This window comes from Saimiri boliviensis, chromosome 2, assembly GCF_048565385.1.
Source record: "Saimiri boliviensis isolate mSaiBol1 chromosome 2, mSaiBol1.pri, whole genome shotgun sequence".
Classification (NCBI taxonomy): Eukaryota; Metazoa; Chordata; class Mammalia; order Primates; family Cebidae; genus Saimiri; species Saimiri boliviensis.
The window spans coordinates 160,072,575-160,096,796 of NC_133450.1; the positions used below are offsets into that span (position 1 = coordinate 160,072,575).

General features: G+C 43.0%; 1 long non-coding RNA gene across 1 annotated transcript in view; it reads right to left on the reverse strand.

Moving 5' to 3' along the window:
• Positions 1-24,222, reverse strand: part of LOC141583723 (uncharacterized) — a 257,104-nt gene that overhangs the window by 217,583 nt on the left and 15,299 nt on the right. Inside the window, exon 2 of the long non-coding RNA XR_012516574.1 lies at positions 23,186-23,261. This is a non-coding gene — a long non-coding RNA (uncharacterized LOC141583723). The remainder of the gene's footprint in view (positions 1-23,185; positions 23,262-24,222) is intronic.

The window sequence follows — 24,222 nt, forward strand, 5'->3', positions numbered from 1 at the left end:
CTTACTAGGGACTAGGAACTATTCTAATGTTTTTAATGCCTTAACTCATTTAATTCTTGTTTTGTTTTTTGGTTTTTTTTTTTTTTGAGATGGAGTTTCGCTCTCGTTACCCAGGCTGGAGTGCAATGGAGCGATCTCGGCTCACCGCAACCTCCGCCTCCTGGGTTCAGGCAATTCTCCTGCCTCAGCCTCCTGAGTAGCTGGGATTACAGGCATACGCCACCATGCCCAGCTAATTTTTTGTATTTTTAGTAGAGACGGGGTTTCACCATGTTGACCAGGATGGTCTCGATCTCTCGACCTCGTGATCCACCCGCCTCGGCCTCCCAAAGTGCTGGGATTACAGGCTTGAGCCACCGCGCCCGGCTAACTCATTTAATTCTTATTGTAGCTCTTTAAGGTAGGTTTTAATTATTTCTATTTTACAGATTAAGAAACCAAGACTCAGCCGGGCATGGTGGCTCAAGCCTGTAATCCCAGCACTTTGGGAGGCCGAGGCGGGTGGATCACGAGGTCAAGAGATCGAGACCATCCTAGTCAACAAGGTGAAACCCTGTCTCTACTAAAAATACAAAAAATTAGCTGGGCATGGTTGTGCGTGCCTGTAATCCCAGCTACTCAGGAGGCTGAGACAGGAGAATTGCCTGAACCCAGGAGGCGGAGGTTGCGGTGAGCCGAGATCGCGCCATTGCACTCCAGCCTGGGTAACAAGAGCGAAACTCCATCTCAAAAAAAAAAAACAAGAAACCAAGACTCAAAAAAATTGATGGGGCTCAGGACATGCTACCCCCAAAATATGGCACCTTGACATGGTGAACATTTTAAGCTGAAGAAATTTGAGAAAACAATCCGGACATGGTGGCACCCACTTGTAATCCCAGCTACTCAGGAAGCTAAGGCAGGAAGAAGAGTGCTTAAGCCCCAGGGTTCAAGGGTACAGTGAGCTGTGATCACACCACTGAATTCCAGCCTAGGTAAGAGAGGGAAACCCTATCCCTTAAAAAAAGGGGAGGGGAAAGAAAAGAAAAGAAAGAAATTTGAGAAAACAGCAGAAGCAGGAAGGCTAGTCTTAACTTCCCATCTCCCTTCTACCATCAAGCAGGTCATAAAACCCAGGGAAGATTTTCTGACCTTACCCTGAAGCAGGTCGTAAGACCCTCATGTGAGAAATATCCTCCTATGCCTGGCCAAAGGGAACATCTTTATCTCTGAAGAAAAAGGGTTATAGAGAAGAATATGACTTGTTAAGATTCTAAGGAATTGCTAAGTTTCCCCTAGTTTATTACCATTAGAGCACACCCTTTTTGCCTGTCACATTTCTCTGCAACTATCCATTCTTCATCAAACCTAGCATTTAAAAAACCCACACACACAGCCCTCAGGTTTAATGGTTTCTTCAGATTTTTATTTCTGTGTGAAGTCTCCAAGTAATATAAAACTTACATTAAATAAATTTGCATGCTTTTCTCTTATTCATCTGCCTATTGTTGTAGGGACCTTAGCCATGAACCTAAAATGGGTAGAAGAAAAGGTATTTTTCCTTCCCTACGAGCTAAAATAACTTTCCCAAAAACACACTGCTAATAAGTGGCAGAACTGGGGTTTGAACAAGGATTTTGAATCTAGACCACCACCTTCTTTATCCATTATGTGGCATACTTATAACACCTGACCCTCCAAACAACTAATCTACCTGGGCCTTGTCTGAAAGGCAATGGATGCCCTATATTTTTTGCATGTGATTAAAATAAATGTTCTTCCTTCAGATATCCATATAATTCCCTCACATCTGTATAAATAAATTATATCCCTCCCCAAATTTATATGTTGAATCTCTAATCCCCACCATTCAGTGCAATGTTTGGCACACAGTAAGTGATCAATAAATAAATAAGAGGAGGGAAGAAAGTTCAGGAATTGACTGAGTCTTCCTCAGACCAAACTCCATAGGACAGGAAGGAAGCAGGACTGAGCCAAAAAAGAGGGACCTGGCTTGTGCTTAGAAATGAAGCAAGCATGATGACAAATTATAGCTTCAACAAAAGATTGGGGTAGCTGGAGTCAGAAAAGCAAATGGATCCAAACCAAGAAGGCATCTTAAGTCGCTAAAAACTGAAGGGCATGAAGGAAGCCAAAGACTAATTCTGCAATAGACCTGGTTGTTAAGCCTCGTGGCTCTTACTCCTCTGCTCACTTCACCTGCTCAGTTGTTGCCTAAAGAATGCTTTAAAGCATTCTGTTCTGACATTCTTTTGACCTTAGCCCAGGCAGGATTGATGGTGATCTAAGGAATGATACGCAAGTCTACTCAGCTGCTTCAGAAGTTTCCTTCTGCCTGAGCATAGCAGCTCATGCCTATAGTTCCCCTGCTTTGGGAAGCTGAGGCAGAACAATCGCTTAAGCCCAGGAGCTGGAAACCAGCCTGGGCAACAGAGCAAGACCCTTTCTCTACAAAAAATAAAAATTAGCTGGATATGGTGGCACATGCCTGTGGTCCCAGCTATCAGGGAGGCTGACGTGGGAGGACTGTTAGAAACTCAGTTCAAGGCTTCAGTGGGTTATGATTGCACCACTGCACTCCAGCCCAGGGGACAGAGTGACACACCATCTCTAAAAGAAAAAAAAAGTTTCCTTCCCTCCTAGAGCTTGAGGGTCCTAGAAAAAAAAATCCTTAGTGTGCTCTTCCAGGTGGCAGTTCAAGGAGTCTCTCCAGACTCCACTGGAAATCCCTTGCTTGGACCAACCTTTCCCCACCGTCCATCTCTTTGCCACTTGAATTTCACCTCTCTCCATGGTCCCTTTTGATGGCCTCTTAGTTGTGGCTTTACTCCTAGGTATTGTCTCTTGAAGTACTTTGCTCAGCAGTCTCTGAGCAGCCCAACCCTTCATCGGGGCTCCTGCCCCTGCAGGAGGGGACTTAGCAAAAAAGAAATAAAAAGAGTATCTGTAATATACCTCTTCTTTCAGTCACCTCCCACACTCACAGCTCTACTTCAACACTAGGGGGTGCTACTCACGTGCTCATTTTACACTATTCTGCTCTACACAAACTTCATTGTCATGCTCTTCAACTCCATACCTCCATCAGCCACAACTCTTAAAGAAATGTTTGGCCGGGCGCGGTGGCTCAAGCCTGTAATCCCAGCACTTTGGGAGGCCGAGGCGGGTGGATCACGAGGTCGAGAGATCGAGACCATCCTGGTCAACATGGTGAAACCCCGTCTCTACTAAAAATACAAAAAATCAGCTGGGCATGGTGGCATATGCCTGCAATCCCAACTACTCAGGAGGCTGAGGCAGGAGAAATGCCTGAACCCAGGAGGCGGAGGTTGCGGTGAGCCGAGATCGCGCCATTGCACTCCAGCCTGGGTAACAAGAGCGAAACTCCGTCTCAAAGAAAAAAAAAAAAAAAAAAGAAATGTTTATGAATGCCTAAATCGAGGATTCCCCCTGAAATGTGGATGAATGTTATGCCAGTTCCTTAAGTAGAAAAATATTTACCATTAGAAGGCTCTAACGTTACCTGTAGAAATAATTAGCAATACAAGAAAAGAATCAGAGAAATTTTTTAACTCCATAGAGTATGGGACAAAATCCATGTATTTACTTCAAACCCAAGCAAGTAGAGGGGACTCTGTTCTGATCCAAAATGAGAAGAGAAAAATGCTTCTCTCAAGAAAGAGGTTCTTTGTGGCAGTGAAGGGAGAAGCAAAAAGATTAATTTTGAGGGTCAGCAGATGAAAAGAAAAAAAGTGAGCCAGGAGCTGCCGAAGCTGAGCAAGAAAGACTCACAGCTTCTCATGAAGTGGCAGCCTCCAACCCCCAAACTCTGAAAGCCTCCATGCAGCTCCACCCCTCATTACTTTCTCCCAATCATCTTGTAGGGAGAATTTTCTGCCCTAGGCTACAGAGGCCCAGAAGTGAGGGAAGTTGGGGAAACAAAGAGTCCCCCATTCCTGGCATCCCTAGCTGGACCCCTGGAAACATCTTCCTATAACAATACTGTTCATGGGGTGGCCAAGTCCTGTAATTCTGGAACTCTACTTCAGAGCATGATGGATTAATCCTAGCTAACCACCAGGCATAATATGGTTACTATGGAGAATGCATTCTGAGTCACATAGAACTCACTTCTGGAAATGAACTGCTGGAATTCTGCCATTCTGACATGGGGCTGCTTGTGTAACTCTCAAATGAGAGAGGAAGATGCATCGACATCTTTTGGACCTGTTAGATTCATAAGACAAGGAATAATTTTGAATCCTTTTTGCTTGAGAGCTTTTCATATTGCCTTTTGATCATTCTGGAGATCAAGAAATATGTTCCCATCCTTCTGGTCAGGTTTTAAAGAATCCTGAGGCCTCTGGCTGGCACATTCACTGATTCCTATAGCATCAAAGCAGTGATTTTGAGTCTCACTTGCTTAGAAATGTAAAGGAACGAGTAAAAGACGGAAGGAAGTTTAATTTTAGCTTCTTTGGGCTTTTTGATCATGAAAACTAAAGCATATTTGATACAAATACACTTCTTTACTGAAGTTTAGAGAGTTAAGTTTGTCTAAATTCAAATTATTAAACTGTATTTTAGCTGCTTTAGCATAACTGTGTGTGAGAGAGAGCACATGAGACAGGGAGAGAGAAAATGACTCGTGCAGTCTTCTCAGTGAAGCTGCAAGTCTAGTTAACCCTGAAAAAAAGCCATTACTAAGTGAGCTCTAGCTCATTGTTTATATGCAAGCTAGCCACCAAATCATATTTATCCTTTTTGGGAGTCCTTTAGCAAAATAATGCAATCAATTTCTAGTACATGAGAATATTTCCACATTTCAAGTTTTTCTGAAAAGAAAAAAAAGAAATCACACCATGATTTGAAAGCAGCAAGAGACGAAACAGGCTTTTTCATATCACACTTTGGTAACAAACATTTTTACATGTAAAAAATGTCCTGCACTTTTTTTTTTTTTTTTTTAGAAATTAAGGTCTCACTGTGTTGCTCAGGCTGGACTTGAACTCCTGGGCTTAAGCTATCTTCCCAAATGGCAGAAGTTCTGCTGCCGCTATTAAACATTAGCCACTATTACCAAAGATTGCCAAGGGGCTCCTGCATAATGCAGCATCACATGCAAAGCATTTCCAAAGAAGGTTTTCTCTATAAGCAAGAGGCCACTTGCTTAAAGGAAGGCATTCTTAAATATTACTACCAGTTTAAAAAAAAAACCTCTAAAATTAAAATAATATACACTTTTTGTGCAAGACATTCTTTAAGCAAGCATCTTTTAGAAGCAGAGTATGAATAATGCAGTCTGCATCAAGAACAGCCACTAAATCTTATAGGAATATAGATGAACTGCTTAGGGGTAGGGAAATGGACAGAAACAAATAGAAATGCACATACACAGTCACCACTCTGCTACCACCCAAGAGAAAGAAGAGGTATGGTTGTGTGCTAGTCTCACCTCTAGCCTTGCACAGAAGCTTGTTAATATTGGGAGGCTCAAGCCTGGTGACCTGAGCCAGCTCATTGCATAATCCTCTCTTGAGGCTGTGGCTGAACTGTGAAAGTTTGTATGAGTCCCTCTCACTTCCCCCGGGGTAGCTGAAAAAGCTGTGAAGATATTATCCCTTCCTCCCGGTAGATGTGCAATGCCTATCAGTTCTTGTGGATGGACCTTCATAAACCCCCTCTAAAAATGACTGTGGGGCTTCAGGAGCAGTACCGTCGCCCTCCATGTCTCCTAAAGTACAATATGTTGGAAATGTAATCAGCTTGCACCCACCAATGCGCTTGCCCATTCCCAACCAAAGCTCTGGATATTCACAAATCATGATGATTGTTTGATTTCAGAGAGTTTTTGCTGAATTGCCTCTAAATTCCTCTAAATTGATGAAAAGAGATAGACGGGCTTCCCACAGCAGCTGCTAGCCCCAGCTGTATCTCCATCCCAAAATCAACTGATTGGGTGGACCCAACAGGAGCATTTCTCCTCAGGGCTCTCAATTTTCCTCCTATAATATCCTATTCCCTGGGTCCAGGGATGGAAAAAAAAAAAAAAAAAAGCAGACCATTGCCTTGTTGCCAGGGCAACCAAAGTTTTCTCTGAATCCAGTGGTTCATAACAAAATATTCAACTGCTCCTTGCTGAGAGGCAGAGGTTGTTCTAGCTAGGGTAGAAGTTACTTTCTAAGGGGTCAGAAGTGGAACAGCATTTGCCATGTGGCGTCAGGAGGAAAGGCCAATGGATTCAGAATCCATTAGAGAAGCCTACATCTGAAAACTGGCAAGACAAAGAACTAATATGTAAACCAAACGCCAGAGATTGGAATGTCAGGCAAACAGAGATTCAGTTTATATGGTAAGAGCAAATGCAGGCGTCCGGGGGCATTGCTGTAAAAAATCTCAGGGTGTTTGTAAGTAACGCAAAGACATGAAACACAAAAGGATACTCAGCCAGATTTGTCAGCCTCATAGCAAAGTGTGCAGCCTTCTACCTCCTGTCCAACTCTTGGGTTAGTTGGAACAGGTACTGTTTCCAGTTCTAGGCCCAAGTGTGTGCATCAGTGAGTCGTATAACAGAAAAGCTCCTTCTTCAGGGCTGTGATACCACCTTGACTACATCCTCATACTTTGGCCTACTGTAATCTCTACTTGACCATAGACTAGCTGAAATCTCAAGCTCTTTTTGCAGAAGGTCGTCTTGTCTCAAAGCTTTGCAGATAAATGTCAGACAAGATCTCAAGTCAGCTCCCACTTAAGGCTCTGCAGCTGTAAGTGCCATCTGACTGGCAGATAATCATCCCAATAAAACAAAAATCTAAATACCTTCTCGTGGTCTTCAAGGTTTGCCTCATCAATTTCATCTTATTACCAAGCTTCTCATGCTTACTTTCATCCAGCCTCAACAGTCTTTTCGATCCTTGATTATGCCAAACTCTGGTACCACCTCTAGATCCAGGCTCTACCCTGAGTCCCAAATTTTATAGGGTCCCATCTTGATGAATTTCTTTCTGCAAACTTCCTCACTGTAGGGTGAGGTCCACAAGTCAACGGACACACCTAGCAGGAACCAATACCTCTTACACTTCCAGATCATACTTGGGATTCCTGGGACCACAGAATGTTCCGTACAAGTAGCCTCAAAAATGCTCCTAGGGCCTGCAAAATCCTCTTCCCTAGGTCCAACCCCCTGAGGAGACCACTCTCACTGGTATGTACATCTCTAGACTCTGTTACACAGCATATCATAGAATACAGTGAAACAGAAAATGACAATTAAACAAATAAATTAAATTACTGAACATGTTTGGTTAGTTCTGCTCAGAAAAACAGGGTTAAATTAAAAGCCATACCTTTAGCTGTGCCCTGAAGGTCAACTCACAAATGTTTTGTTAAACTAGAAAGCCTGGGAACCTCAGAGCTCGAGGCCGCAAGAGGCCTTTAACTCTTGCCTTTTTTGTTGAAAATCCTGGAACTTGCTCCAGGTCTTCCAAATAGGCCCAGCACCTCAGAGGTTTGAGGATTAAATTCAGCATTTCACAGGTTGGCTGCTAAACTAATGCTACAACCCAACTTTTATCATTAATGGCAGAGACTGCCTCCTTAAAATACTTTTGAAATCAGCATGCCAATCATATTTGGATACTGGTACAGAGATTTTAAATATTTAGTACTTGCCATCTTAAAAAGAACTGCTCAGGCCGGGCGCGGTGGCTCAAGCCTGTAATCCCAGCACTTTGGGAGGCCGAGGCGGGTGGATCACGAGGTCGAGAGATCAAGATCATCCTGGTCAACATGGTGAAACCCCGTCTCTACTAAAAATACAAAAAAAATTAGCTGGGCATGGTGGTGCGTGCCTGTAATCCCAGCTACTCAGGAGGCTGAGGCAGGAGAATTGCCTGAACCCAGGAGGCGGAGGTTGCGGTGAGCCGAAATCATGCCATTGCACTCCAGCCTGGGTAACAAGAGCGAAACTCCGTCTCAAAAAAAAAAAAAAAAAAGAACTGCTCATGAACACTGGTTTGCTGACACATATTAAATGATAACTGTAAATAAAAGTAATCAGATGCTACATAGCTATTCAAAGCCTCTATATCTCCAAGCAATATTAATTTTATTAATATCAATTTATAGGCTAAGACATCTGGCTAGTTATTATAGAGGAAAATAGAATTTCTGTTTCTGTTGTGCAAATATTTTTAAATACCACCTGTGGTTAACTTTTAAAAGCAATCTATTTGATTTTTACTTCATTCTCTCTATTAATTTTCATAGAAATAGCGGAGAAAAACTGTATTTCAAAACTCACTTCTGCTTATCTACATAATTGTTTTCCTCTCTAAAGTCAACTACCTGGTTGGGTAAGGCGAAAGTGAAGGCCATTTTCTTAGCCCTGATTTCTTAGAAAACAACAAGAAGCAAACTTTGTGCTAATTCTTTGTTAGAGATTCAGTCCCAGGGAGGCAAGAGTGAGAGGCAAAGGCAGGTGAGGCAGGAAAGGAGAAAACAGTAACACAAGATTATGTGTTTACTGAGCTGGCCACACCCGTGAAAGAGATGTAAAAAGTTTCTTGGTAACATGGGATATCTCCAGAGAGGCAAGTTGGAATTCCTGCCTCTTGGCATCTTTATGACTTATTTTGTGTTGTTTGTTTTGTTTTTTATTGAGATGGAGTCTCACTCTGTTGCTCAGGTTGGAGTGCAGTGGTGTGATCTCAGCTCACTGCAACCTCCACTTCTCGGATTCAAGCGTTTCTCCTGCCTCTGCCTCCTGAGTAGCTGGGATCACAGGCGCGAGCCACCATGCCTGGCTAATTTTTCTGTTTTTAGTGGAGACGGGGTTTCACCATGTTGGTCAGGCTGGTCTCAAACTCCTGACCTCAAGTGATCCAACTGCTTCAGCCTCCCAACGTGCTGAGATTACAGGTGTGAGCCACCTCACCCAGCCCTCTTGGAATCTTTGAAAGGCAAGGAATTTATCTACCAGCTTTTTCCCATCTTCTTTCTCTCGGTAAAATTTTCCCCATGGGACATTAACTTCATGCTGTGTCTGCATGCCCTGTAAAGGCAAATTAATTTGCTTCCTCCTACTAATAGAAATTTTTTTAAAAAGCACTTATTAAACTGATCCTGCATGGTAAATCCTAGAGGATAAATTGATGTGCTTCTGTAAAGATAATCATATCCCCTGGGCACAGTGGCTCATGCCTGTAATCCCAGCACTCACTTTGGGAGGCCGAGGCAGGTGGATCACTTGAGGTCAGGAGTTCAAGACCAGCGTGGCCAACTTGGTGAAACCCTGTCTCTACTAAAAATACAAAAAGTAGTTGGGCGTGATGGCGGCTGCCTGTAATCCCAGCTACTAGAAAGGCTAAGGCAGAAAAATTGCTTGAACCCAGGAGGCAGAGGTTGCAATGAGCTGAGATTTCACCATTGCACTCCAGCCTGGATGACAGAGAGAAACTCCGTCCATCTCAAAAACAAAATAATCATATCCTACCCCCAGCTATGAGTGGAACTGCCTCCAGACCAGGCATATGGGGGCTCACCATCAGCTGCTATGATCCATCTGGTTTTAAGATAAGCAGCAAGTTGAATTAAAAGGGAATGGGATGAAGACCACCCTACCCCTCTCCTACAGGGATACATTCTTCAAGTCTGATAATGGTAGCAATTCCTGCAATATTTTCTTCTTTTTTTTTTTTTTTTAAATAAAGATGGGGTTTCACCAGGATGGCCAGGCTGGTCTTCAACTCCTGACCTCAGATGATCCACCCACCTCGGCCTCCCAAAGTGCTAGGATTACAGGCAAGAGCCACCGCACCCGGCCTCCTGAAATATTTTCTAGGTTGAGATATGGTTTTAATTTACATTCTTGACTGAGGGTGAGGGTACAGTCAGTTTCTGACACTTCCACTTGGCTTTTCTAAAAATAACAGTCATTCGTCCACACAGTGCAGGGAACTCATGTGAGGGATCTGATATATATTCCACTTGATACCTATTCCATTTGTATATTCAAGGACTAGGAAAATAACTACTCATTGATTCTTCTGTGAATTGAATTGGGGCCAAGACTTCGTTTGTCATCTGACCACCATAACACCTATTGTAACTAGAGGACCAGAATGGCATTCAGGGTTTCCTAATAGAAGTACCAGCTTAGGCTTTATATCTCACAGATTTTTAAAGCCTGGGTATTCCCCTTCCCCCTAGCACAGTTACTCTGATAAATGGCCACTGGTCCTTTTAGGAAAGGATCAGAAAAATATGTACTTTGGTGGCATTGCCAGCTTCTTCTTCAAGGGAAGATGATTTCCTCTTGAGTCAATGAACTCTAGGTCTATAAATCAATTTAGTTCTTGGTACTGGGTGATTTTTCCATAGTAGTATTGATGTCAGCTTTCTACTTTCCAGCTCTCAATTTTCTTTTGTCATACAAATCAGGCAACAACCTGGTCAGTTATCCATCTATCTTGCCTCTAAAATTGCCACAGATCCATGTAGGTCAAAACACTCTAATTACCACCCTGATTTTGATGCCCATTATAAATAATTATGTCCATCCTACCTCTGAGAATTAAGTCCTACCACTGGTCTCTATCATTCTGGAATCTCATCATCCCCATTGATATTAGGTAACCTAATTCCATGGCCTGCAGAGAACATGTACCACCAAGCTTTCTAAAGAAATGAATACATCCAACATATCTCTCATTGCTTTGGAAATGGGAATTTTTTCTGGCTCCTTCCAGAGAAAACAGTTAGTATTTGGTTCTTAGATATATCCATTCTAAAGCTCCTGCATCTTTGATTCATATGTCCCCTTTACTCAATATAATGCCAAGAGGTCTGACAACTTTATCTCACATACTTGAGGCCATTATCATATCCAAGCTTTAAGAAGCCAAGCTGATAGTATGTTTAGACCAGCCCTAGGTCCCAGAACACTGAATCCCGAGTTACGGGAGAATGTCCTATACCAGTGAATTCTCTCCTATTCATTGTTATATTCTTCCCCCGATGTTATATCCTCAAAATCAACTCCTACACATGTTGCTGTGTTTCCTGCTCCTATATAATAGCCAAATTCAGCCATCTGTTTGATAAGTAAGCTATTTCTTCTCTGAGCAAGGACTGTACCTTCCCTCTCAGGCTATGCTGAAGTATGATCCTGGTTATTTTCCTGGAAGCAGTCAGATGTGGTGGAGGCAGCTTGTGAGGCAAGCAAGTATCATCTTGCTAGGCATCTGCTTCTGGTGAGGTTCTTGCATAGTCTCTAGGCAAGGGGGATGGATTGCATTGGCCCAGAAACTTCAGATGAATTTTTGATTCAGGATTCTTAGGTTTATCCATTCAGATATCCTCATCCCAAGTCTTTGTGCCCTCTTTACCATCTGGGACCTGGCTATAATATAGTATATTCATTGAGGCTGCAAACTGAATTTCCTGTACATCTCTACTTTACTTATAATTAGAATCTGGATCTGATTTTCTATTTGTTCTACCCTGAGGTCCTACTGCCATTGAGACCTCTGGTTTTTAAAGGATCCCTTAAGTTAGCAATTCGCTTTCCTGAGCCTAACATTCTCTTTTTATGAGACTGGCACTGACACCAAAATTAGCCACCCATACAGCCTTATAATTACTATTTTCCACATGCTGACCTTCCAGTGCCTCTCCTTCTGCCTTGTATCTTCTCCCAATAAACCACAGGCAAAAGCTGCAAAAATTGGGATCTCACTGCAAGAAGTTATTATGGCCCCACTTGCACTAGCAATGGGGTCTCCGTTGCCTTTAGTCAAGAGACAATTGAAATCCCATCCTGAGAGTTTGCTTTTGTGGGCAAATACTAGAATTCATTTTCTTAGCCTTAGTTCCCTAAAAAAACAGAGCCTGAGAAAAAGCTTTTATGCTAATGTTTTATTAGAGGGTGCAGGGAAGAAAGAGTGATGGGAAAAGAAGAGTAGTGCTTAGCGTGTCGGCTCATGCCTATAATCCGAGCACTTTGGGTGGTCGAAGCAGGAGGATCAGTTGACCCCAGCCCTGGCAACATAGTGAGACCCTGTCTACATAGAAAATTTAAAAATTGTCCAGGCACAGTGGCTCACGCATTTAACCCCAACCCTTTGGGAGGCCACGGCGGGCAGATCACAATGTCAGGAGTTTGAGACCAGCCTAAATAGTAAAACCCCGTCTCTATTAAAAATACAAAAAAGGCCGGGCGCGGTGGCTCAAGCCTGTAATCCCAGCACTTTGGGAGGCCGAGGTGGGTGGATCACGAGGTCAAGAGATCGAGACCATCCTGGTCAACATGGTGAAACCCCGTCTCTACTAAAAATACAAAAAATTAGCTGGGCATGGTGGCGTGTGCCTGTAATCCCAGCTACTCAGGAGGCTGAGGCAGGAGAATTGCCTGAACCCAGGAGGCGGAGGTTGCGGTGAGCCGAGATCATGCCATTGCACTCCAGCCTGGGCAACAAGAGCGAAACTCCGTCTCAAAAAAAAAAAAAAAAAATACAAAAAAAATTAGCCAGGTGTGGTTGTGGGCATCTGTAATCCCAGCTACATAGGAGTCTGAGGCAGGAGAATCACTTGAACCTAGGAGGCAGAGGTTGTAGTGAGCCAAGATTGCACCGCTGCACTCCAGACTGGGCGACAGTGCAAGACACTGTCTCAAAAAAAAAAAAAAAAAAATTAGCTGGGTATGGTGGCATGCACCTGTGGTCCAAATTACTCAGGAGACTGAGGTGAGAGGATTGCCTGAGCCCAGAAGTTTGAGGAAGGAGTGGGCTGCAGGTCATCCCAAGAAATGTCCTTGAGCTAGAAACTATGCTAGAGTTTGTTTAGTTTTCTTTTTTTTTTTTTTTTTTTTTGAGACAGTTTCGCTCTTGTTACCCAGGCTGGAGTGCAATGGCGCGATCTCGGCTCACCGCAACCTCCGCCTCCCAGGTTCAGGCAATTCTCCTGCCTCAGCCTCCTGAGTCGCTGGGATTACAGGCACACGCCACCATGCCCAGCTAACTTTTGTATTTTTAGTAGAGACGGGGTTTCACCATGTTGACCAGGATGGTCTCGATCTCTTGACCTCGTGATCCACCCGCCTCGGCCTCCCAAAGTGCTGGGATTACAGGCTTGAGCCACCGCGCCCGGCTAGTTTTCTTAGTGTGTGTTTGGGTGGCAGGAGGTTGTGGGGGGGGGGGAAGGGGGATGAACAAAATCATTTATACTGAGTGTCTGCAATTCCTATAGGCCAAGGTTGAGGCCTTGTCAAGAAGAGCCTGAGTTTGGTCAAAAAAAGTCTTTGTCAGGACATCCATGAACTAAGGGCTGTATAGTTTCTGATACATATCACTATCTGGCATCAGCCAATTCTCTTGTCTAGAATATTCCATACCATTATACAATAGCATAGATAGTAAAGTGAGCCTTATAAACCAGTACCTTTACTGCCTTTCACTCATTCATTCATTCATTCATTCATTTACTTATTACTTTCTTTGGCCTTATATTTAAAGCATTTTTTTTAACTTCTGGAGAAATTATGATTATGTTAAATAAGATATATATAAGATAGCATCAATAAACATTAGTTCTCTTCTCTGTCAAACTTCACTAAGAGATCCTCTGATACCAGCTCCCTTTTCCCAAGTGATTCCCTCACCGAATTTCCTGTTTAGTGGAGCCCTGGATTTTCTGACTCATGCTCATGTATTTTGTCTCACACTTTTCTGAGTAGGCTGGGGCATTTAACAGTTCCTGCCTGATTCACAGATGGAGTCAGGACTTCTATGACTTCTACTTCGACCTTCTAGAGCCACAGATACTCTCTTCAGATTTCAACTCTGCCCAGACCCCTGGGAAGTCTCTTGCTAACATTTATTTATTCTAGCAGGCCAGCCCTGGCTCCTCAGGCCAACTCAACGTCCTAGGGCCCTGGTTTGGAAAGGAAAGTTAAAAAAAAACCTTCACATCAGTAAGAAAAGCATCTTCCTTTGCAGCTGCATACCGTTCCCTCAGTCTTTACAAAACAGCAGGAAAACCTGACAAATACCTTCCACACTTCTCTGCAAAGCACTGGATAGCTACACTGCAATTTAGTCAAGATGGATGACACCACTGAACCTCTAAAGGGGTTAGTAAATTAGCTCTGGTTTTCCACTGTCCAAAGAGAAATGAGTGTTTGCTGTTATTGTTGTTTAGGGAATAATAGGCATTGCCTTCTACTTATTACAAATTCAGATTTTAGCATTACTGACTTATTAGATATGTGATTTTTAGAAAACGAATTCCTGGGCCAGGAGTTTTCTAACTCATCCTTGAGTTAACATTTTTACTAATCATCTACTTAAGAAATGCCTGGTGTGCTTCTTTGCAGACATTTTGGACTTGACCCATATCAGAATCTGTTAGTGTGGTGTGTCAAGAATCTACATATTTTTAACAAAGCTCTCTAAGTGATTCTTATGAACACTAGAGTTTAAGAACCAGGGTAAAAGGAGATAAGCACTCTCATACATGGCTTCCAAGAGGGCAAATCAATAAAACTCTCCTAGAAGGCAGTTTAGTAGACACTCTCATGCAACTCTAAGTTACCCAAGTCACCAGAAAAACTGACAGTCCTTTCCATCTATAAAACACACTGCTGGCCATGGTCCATTGAGTTCTTAATGGCAAGAGGCTACTCTTTGATCTGCTCTTGAAATTGTGAATCATCTGCTAACTAAGGGTCAGCTGTGTATGTGACTTAAAAACTTTTATGCCGATTGTACTTGTTTTATACTTACATCATTTAATCAATATTATGTAAAATAAATCATAAATCATAAATCATAAAATAAAAAGGGTTGTTCCAGGGAAAAGTAATTTGAATACTTTGGATGATTCTAAAGGCAAGTTACATACAAATGATGTCAAATTAGGAGTAAAATATTGGGGGAGGGGTAGCAATTTTGAATGACTCTATATTGTCGTTTTTTTTTTTTTTTTTTTGAGATGGAGTTTCGCTCTTGTTACCCAGGCTGCAGTGCAGTGGCGCGATCTCGGCTCACTGCAACCTCCATCTCCTGGGTTCAGGCAATTCTCCTGCCTCAGCCTCCTTAGAAGCTGGGATTACAGGCACACGCCACCATGCCCAGCTGATTTTTTATATTTTTAGTAGAGACGGGGTTTCACCATGTTGACCAGGATGGTCTCGATCTCTTGACCTCGTGATCCACCTGCCTCGGCCTCCCAAAGTGCTGGGATTACAGGCTTGAGCCACCGCACCCGGCGACTATTGTTTTATAAATTTTTTTTCAGTTCTTGCCTGCCTTACAAAAAAAAAAGGAAAATAAAAATCTTAGATAATTTATTGTAGATGTCATTTATCCAGGAATGATTACATAGACAGTTGTAATCAGGGAACCCATTGTTAACAACCATAAATTCCTTGGCACTAAAAAGAAATTTTAAAATTTCATTTAAATAAGGAGGAGGCAAAGCAAGGCAGCTTGATAGAAGCCTCCACCAATCATCCTCCCCATAGGAACACCAAATCAAACAACTATCCATATAATAAAACATCTTCATAAGAGCCCAAATCACGTGAGTGATTGCAGTACCGGTTTTAACTTCATATCACTGAAAGAGGTACTGACGAGGGTAGGAAAGACAGTCTTGAACTTCCAGGGGAAACCCTCCTGCATCCCAGGTCAGCAGCTGTATAGCATGAAGAGAATCTGTGCACTTGAGGGAGGGCGAGTACAGTGATTGCGGGAACTCAGTGCTTTACATTGGAACTCAGTGCTGCCTTGTCACAGTGGAAAGCAACACTTGGCAGAACTTAGCTGGCATCTGCAGAGGAACATTTAGAACAGCCACACCCAGAGGGGAATCCCCCATCCCAGTGGTTGGAACCTAAGTTATGGCAAGCCTTGCTGCCACAGGCTAAAGTGCACTAGGGTCCTAAACAAACTTGAAAGGCAGTTTCAAGTTTATTAGGCCTCAAGGACTGCAATGACTGGGCAAGTCTTGGTGCTGTGCTGGGATCAGAACCACTGGACTTGGGGGACAAGTAACCTCGTGGGACACCAGCCAGGGTGACCAAGGGAGTGCTTGCAACACCCCGCCTCCCCGCCCCCGTGCCAACCTCAAGCAGCACAGCTTGAAGCTCCAGGAGAGACTCTTTTCCTCCATTTGAGGAGAGAAGAGGGAATAGTAAAGAGGACTTTATCTTACATCTTGGATACCAGCTAAGACATAGTAGAACAGGGCACTGGGCAGAGTCCTGATACCCCTATTTCAGGCTCTAGCTACCAGTGATATTTCTAGACACAACCTGGGCCAGAAGGGAACTCAGTGACTTGAAGGAAAGAGCCTTGTTCTGGCAGGATTCATCGCTTGCTGATCAAAGAGCCCTTGAGCCCTGAATAATCAGCAGCAATATCTAGGCAGTACTTGCCATGGGCCTTGGGTAAGACTCAGAGATGTGCTGGCTTCAGGTGTGATGCAGCACATTCTACCTGTGGTGGCTATGGGGAGAGACTCCTTCTGCTTGAGAAAAAGGAAGGGAAGAGTAAAGAGGACTTTGTCTTGCAGCTTAGGTACTAACTTGGCCTTCATGGGGTAGAGCACCAAACAGGCTCTTAGGGTCTCTGATTCTAGCACTTGGTTTTTGGATGGCATTTCTGGATTTGCCTGGAACCAGAGGGGAGCCCACTGCCCTAAAGGTGAGTTCCAGGCCTGGCAGTATTCACTACAAGCTGACTGAAGAGCGCTTGAACCTTAAGTGAACATCAGTAGAACCCTGGCAGTACTTCCCATGGGCCTGTGGTGATGATGGACATAGGGAGAGGCTCCTACACCTGCAGAAAGGGGAGAGAAGAGTGGGAAGGACTTTGTCTTGTTTCAGTGCCAGCTTAGCCACAGTGGCATAGAGCACCAAGTGGATTTCTTGGGTTTCAAACTCCAGGTCCTGTCTCCCAGGTAGCATTTCTGGACCTCCCCGGGGCTGGGGGGTAACTTGCTGCCCTGAAGAGAAGACAAAGTTCTGGCTGGCTTTACTACCTGCTGATTGAAGAGCACTAGTGCCATGAGTGAACATAAGCAGTATAGCTAGGCAGTGGTTACCAGAGGCCTTGGGCAAGACCCTAAGCTGTGCTGGCTTCAGGTCTGATCCAGCACAATCCCAGTGCTGGGGGCCACAGTGGTGCTTGTGTCACCCCTCCCCTATCTCTAGGCAGCTCAGCACAGAGAGAGACTCTGTTTGTGTGGGAGAAAGTAAGGAAGACAACAAGAGTCTATGACTGGTAATCCAGAGAATTCTGTATCTTATCAAAGTCCACCAATATGGTACCTCTATGAGCTTGCAAAACCAACAGTAGTACTGGGCTTGGAGTGTCCCTTAAGGCAGATATGGCTGCCATAGCAAAAGCTTAGATCACAACACCCAAATCCCTTTGAATACCTGGAAAGTCTTCCCAAGAAGGGTGGGTACAACCAAGCCCAGACTGCAAAGACTACAATGAATACTTTACTCCTTAATGCCCAGAAACTGACAAACATCCACAAGAATCAAGACCATGCAGGAAAGCATGACTTCACCAAATGAACTAAACAGGTCACCAGGGACCAATTATGGAGAGAGAGAGAGATGTGAACTTTCAGACAGAGAATTCAAAATAGCTGTGTTGAAGAAATTCAGTGAAATTCAAGATAACTCAGAGAAGGAATTTAGAATCCTATCAGATGAATTTATTTACTTATTTAGAGACAGGGTCTCACCCTGTCACCCAGGTTGGTGCCCAGTGGCATGATCCTAGCTCATTCTATCCTCTGCCTCCTGGAGTCAAGTGATCCTCCCACCTCAGCCTCCTGAGTAGCTGTGACTACAAGTGGGTGGACCATTCTCAGCTAATTTTTGTAATTTTTTTTTTTTTAAGAGATGAAGTTTTGCCCTGTTGCCCAGGTGGGTCTCAAACTCCTGGGCTCAAGTGATCCACCTGCCTCAGCCTTCCAAAATGCTGGGATTACAGGCATGAGCCACTGCACCTAGCCAGATAAATTTAACAGAGATTGCAATAATTAAAAAGAATCAGGCGGAAACTCTGGAGTTGAAAGATGCAATTAATATATTGAAGAATGCATCAGAATCTCTTAATAACAGAATTGATCAAGCAGAAAAAAGAATTAGTGAGCTTGAAGATAGGCAATTTGAAAATACACTGATATGGTTTGGCTCTGTGTCTTCACCCAAATCTCACTTTGAATTGTTCCCCACATGTCATGGGAAGGACCTGGTGAAAGGTAATTGAATCATGGGGGCAGGTTTTTCTCAAGCTGTTCTCATGACAGTAAATAAGTCTCATGAGATCTGATGGTTTTATAAAGGGGAGTTCTACACATCCCCTCTTGCCTGCCACCATGTAAGATGTGACTTTACTCTTCTTCTGCCTTCCACCGTGATTATGAGGCCTCCCCAGATATGTGGAACCATGAGTCAATTAAACCTCTTTCCTTTATAATTTACCCAGTACTGGGTATGTCTTTATTAGCAGCATGAGAACAGACTAATACAATAAATTGGTACTGAGTAGTGGGGCAGTGTTGTAAAGATGCCCAAAAATATGGAAATGACTTTGTAACTGGGTAACAGGCAAAAGTTGGAACAGTTTGGAGGGCTCAGAAGAAGATAGGAAAACGTAGGAAAGTTTGGAACTTCCTAGAGACTTGTTAAATGGCATTGACCAAAATGCTGATAGTGATGTGGACAATAAAGTCCAGGTTGAGGTAGTCGCAGATGGCAATGTGAAACTTGTTGGGAATTGGAGCAAGGATGACTCCTGTTATGCTTTAGCAAAGAGACTGGTGGCATTTTGCCCCTGTCCTAAAGATCTATGGAACTGTGAACTTGAGAGAGATGATTTAGAGTATCTGGCAGAAGAAATTTCTAAGCAGCAAAGCATTCAATTGGAAGAGACCACAAAAGTTTGAAAAATTTGCAGTCTGACAATGCAGCAAAAAAAAAAAAAAAAAAAAAAAGTGGCTGGGCATGGTGGCTCAAGCCTGTAATCCCGGCACTTTGGGAGGCCGAGGCGGGTGGATCACGAGGTCAAGAGATCGAGACCATCCTGGTCAACATGGTGAAACCCCGTCTCTACTAAAAATACAAAAAATTAGCTGGGCATGGTGGCGCGTGCCTGTAATCCCAGCTACTCAGGAGGCTGAGGCAAGAGAATTGCCTGAACCCAGGAGGCGGAGGTTGCGGTGAGCCGAGATCGCGCCATTGCACTTCAGCCTGGGTAACAAGAGCGAAACTCCGTCTCAAAAAAAAAAAAAAAAACATTTTCTGGGGAGAAATTCAAGCCAGCTGCAGAAATTTGCATAAGCAACAAGGAGCCAAATATTAATCACCAAGACAATGGATAAAATGTCTGTAGGGCATGTCAGAAACCTTTGCAACAGCCCTTCCCATCACAGGCCCAGTGGCATAGAAGGAAAAAATGGTTTTCTGGGCCGGACCCTGGGTCCCCTTGCTGTGTGCAACCTAGGGACTTGGTGCCCTGTGTCCCAGCTGCTCCAGCTGTAGCTAAAAGGGGCCAAGGTACGGCACTCAGGCTATGGTTTCAGAGGGTGCAAGCCCCAAGCCTTGGCAACCTCCACATGGTGTTGACACTGCAGTTGCACGGAAGTCAATAATTGAGGTTTGGGAACCTCTACCCAGATTTCAGAGGATATGTGGAAATATCTGATGTCCAGGTAGAAGTTTTTGCTGCAACAGTGGGGCTCTTATGGCTATCCTCTGCCAGGGAAGTACAGAGGGAAATGTGGGATCAGAGACCCCACACAGAGTCCCCACTGGGGCACTGATTGGTGGAGCTGTGAGAAGAGGGCCACCATCCTCCAGACTCCAAAATGGTAGGTCCACTGACAGCTTGCACTATGCACCTGGAAAACCCACAGAAAATGCCAGCTTGTGGAAGCAGCTGGCAGGGGTTGTGCCTGCAAAGCCACAGGGGTGGAGCTGACCAAGGCTGTGAAACCCCACCTCTTGCATCAGCATGCCCTGGATGTGAGACAAAGAGTCAGAGGAGATCATTTTAGAACTTTAAGGTTTAATGAATTGATTTCAGACTTGTGTGGGGCCTGTAGCCTCTTTGTTTTGACCAATTTCTCCCATTAGAAATGAATGTATTTATCCAATGCCTGTACCCCCATTGTATCCAGGAAGTAACTAACTTGCTTTTGATTTTACAGGCTCATAGGTGGAAGGGATTTGCCTTGTCTCAGATGAAACTTTGGACTAGGGATTTTGAAATGATTTAAGACTTTGGGGGACTGCTGGAAAAGCACGATTAGTTTTGAAATGTGAGAACATGAGATTTGGGAGGGGTCAGAGGCAGAATGATATGGTTTGGCTCTGTGTCCCTACGTACCTGTAAAACTTGGTAAATTGCCTTAACTGTGTACTAACTGCAGCCAAGTTCAGCCTTCTCAGTTAAGGACACGGTTAGTTCCTTCTCAGTTAAGGACATGTCCCCAGGCCTTACCAATTGTGAAGCCAGCAAGTCAAAGAGTTTTCAAAACCCAAAAAGCAATTTGTAATCTCAAAACACTTAGCAAATCTTGCAGGTGACCCGCATTTTACCAGTTTTTAGGGCTGTTTTTATTTCCTAAAGATAAAGGTCATATGAACTGAAAGGTACCACAGCTTTTAACTTCCCTTTAAAAAATATTAGATCTAAGTGCTTGTCCTTCTTTATGCCAAATTAATTAGAGCTCTTTTTACAGACATCACACACAGTACACACACAGACAGGCAGAAGAAAACCCATGCACTGGGTGGGACCCTTTAAGAGACAGAGACAGTGCTAGGAAAACATGCAGATACCAAACCAGAAAGAAACTTATTCCCTAAGACAGGATTGCTAAACAAAGCCTTGCCACCAAAGTTACAAGTCATGCCCTCAGGATGTAAAACAAGATGGAGGCTTGATTTCACAATCAAAACTTTACAGAAAATATAAACAGTGATAGTTGGTGGGGCTGGCCTAGCAAAACATCTTCTAAAAGAAAAAAAAAAAAAAACGTTTAAAGTTAACTTGCAGATGGGGTAGAGAAGGGGAAAGAAAGAAACAGTTTAAAACTGCCTGGGGAAGAACCTTATTCTTACGCAAGTGCTTCCTCCATCAGGGAGAAAAGGTTGATTACTTTCTGATGGAGCTAAATCTCTTGGCCAGGGAACAGGAAGGCTCCAATGTCTCATGGCAGGAAACACCAGCCAGCCACCACCAGTGCCTTGGGCCATATGTCCAAGCCCGGCAGGGAGTGGTGGGGGGTTGAGGGTAGCCGTTGCTCACCAGTGAGTCACAAAAAAGGAAGGAAAAGGCCATGAAGAGACCTGGAGCAATGAGAGGTGAAGGCATGGTTTCCCCCATCCTCAGACGTCTGAGGGTGAAAAGGCTCAGAAGCAACAGTGAGTTTTTTAGTTTCCATTTCACTTACCACTTCTCAAGCCACATGTGGGGTGCCAAAATTGTTGCAGGATTTTTCCTTAGTTCAGCTAAGGATGGGGTCCTTGTCTGTCCCAGAAAAATTCAGGCTGAGAGACTGAAGGGTGAGTAAAGCAGAGTTTTACTGGGTAAAAAAGAAGAAAAGGGGGAAACAGACTCTTTCTAGGACAGAGTCCCTGTTAGAGTGCTTCCTGTCTGACATTTGAATCCCAGGTTTCACACAGGAAGAAGAGAGGCCAGTTGGCCAGTCTCCTTCTTGCTGCAAATGGTGTGAACCTCTTGAAGCTCCACCCCAGCAGACAGGCTATTTGGAGTTTCTCTGGGTACTCCTTCCCACCTGGCTCTCTCAATATGTGCCAGTCTCATGATAACCTTAAATCAAGAAACAGACAGACCCCAATTTGATAATAGACGGAGACCTCAACACCCAACTTACAACATTGGACAGATCATCCTGACAGAAAATCAACAAGGAAACATCAGACTTAATCTGTGCTGTATACCTAACGGACCTAATAGATATTTCCAGAGCATTTCATCCAATGGCTGCAAAATATACATTCATCTGTTCAGCACAGGGAACACTGTCAAGGATAGGTCATATGTTATGCTACAAAACAAGCCTTAAAAAAAAAAAAAAAAAGAAATTATGTTATGTATCCTCTTTGACAACAATAAAATAAAATTAGAAATCAATAACAAGGAATTTTGGGAACTGTACAAACATATGGAAATTAAACAATATGTTCCTGAATGACCAGTGGATCAATGAAGAAATTAAGAAGAAAATTAAACATTTCTTGAAAAAATGATAATGAAAACAAAATATACCAAACCTATGGGAAATAGCCAAAACAGTACAAGGAGAAAATTTTATACCTATAAGTGCATACATCAAAAAAGAAAAAAAAAACAAAACTTCAAATAAACAACCTAATGATGCATCTTAAAGAACAAAAAGCAAGAGCAAACCAAACCCAAAATTACTGGAAGAAAGAAAATTACAGAGCAGAAATGAATGAAACCGAAATGAAGAAAATAAAAAGATCAATAAATTGAAAAGTTAGTTTTCTGAAGAAATGAACAAAATCAACAAAACTTTAGCCAGACTAATTCTGAAAAAAAGAGAGAAGACCCAAATAAATAAAATCACAGATGAAAGAGGAGACATGCTCTTCTACAACTGATACCACAGAAATTTAAAGGGTCCTTAGAGGCTACTACGAGCAACCATATACCAATACATTGGAAAATCTAGAAGAAATGGATACATATCTAGACATATACAGCCTACCAAAATTGAACCACTAAGAAATCCAAAATCTGAACAGACCTGTAACATGAAATGACGTCGAAGCTGTAATAAAAATTGTCTCGGCAAAGAAAAGCCCAGACTCCAATAGCTTCACTGCTGAATTTTACCAAACATTTTAAGATGTTTGGTGATTACCAATCCTACTCAAAATACTTTTTAAAAAAATAGAGGCGCAGGGAATACTTCCAAACTCATTCTATGAGTTCAGTATTACTCTGATATTATAAGTAAACCAAGACACATTTTTTAAAAAGATAACTACAGGCCAAGATCCCTGATGAACACTGATGCAAAAATTCTCAACAAAACACTAAGAAACCAAATTCAACAACACATTAAAAGGAGTATTCAAGGCAGGTGTGGTGGCTCCTGCCTATAATCCTACCTTTAGGAGACCAAGATGGGAGGATCACTTGAGTTCAGGAGTTTGAGACCAGCCTGGTTTTGTAGAGACACTGTCTCTGCAAAAAATAAAAAATTAGCTAGTCATGGTGGTGCATGTCTGTTCTCAACTACTTCGGAAGCTGAGGTGGGAGGGTTGCTTGCACTTGGGAGGTCAAGGCTGAAATAAGCTACATTTGCACATGGCACTTCAGCCTGGACAAAAGAGTGAGACCCTGTTTCAAAAAAATATATATGCAAATAGATAAATAAATAAATATAAAGAACATTCATCACGACCAAGTAGGATTTATCCCAGGAACGCAAGGATAGCTTAACATGTGTAAATCAACCAGTGTGATAGATCATAGCAACAGAATGAAGGAAAAAAATACATATGACCATTTCAATCAATGCTTAAAAAACGTTTGATAATGATCCTGAACTAAAAGAACAAAACTGAAAGGATTACATTACCTGACTTCAAATTATACTACAAAACTGTAGTAACTAAAACAGCATGATGTTGGCATGAAAACAGCCACGTGGGCCAATGAAACAGAATAGAGAACTCAGAAAAAAATTCGTACATCTACAGTAAACTCATTTTCAATGAAGGTGCCAAGAACATACATTGGGGAAAGGACAATCTCTTCAATAAATGGTGCTGGGAAAACTAGACACCCATATGCAAAAGAATGAAACTAGCCTTCTATCTCTCATCAAAATCAAAAAATCAAATACAACTGAATTAAAGACGTAAATCTAAGACCTCAAACTATAAAAATATGGACAAATAGGTTCAAAGAAACTTGCAACATGGTGGCACATTCCTGTAGTCCCACCTACTTGAGAGTCTGAGGTGGGAGGATTACTTAAGCCTGGGAGGTCAAGACTGCAGTGAGCAGTGGTTGTGCCACTGCACCCCAGCCTGGGTGACAGAATGAGACCTCGTCTCAAAAAAAGTTTTGCGCCGGGTGTGGTGGCTCAAGCCTGTAATCCCAGCACTTTGGGAGGCCGAGGCAGGTGGATCACGAGGTC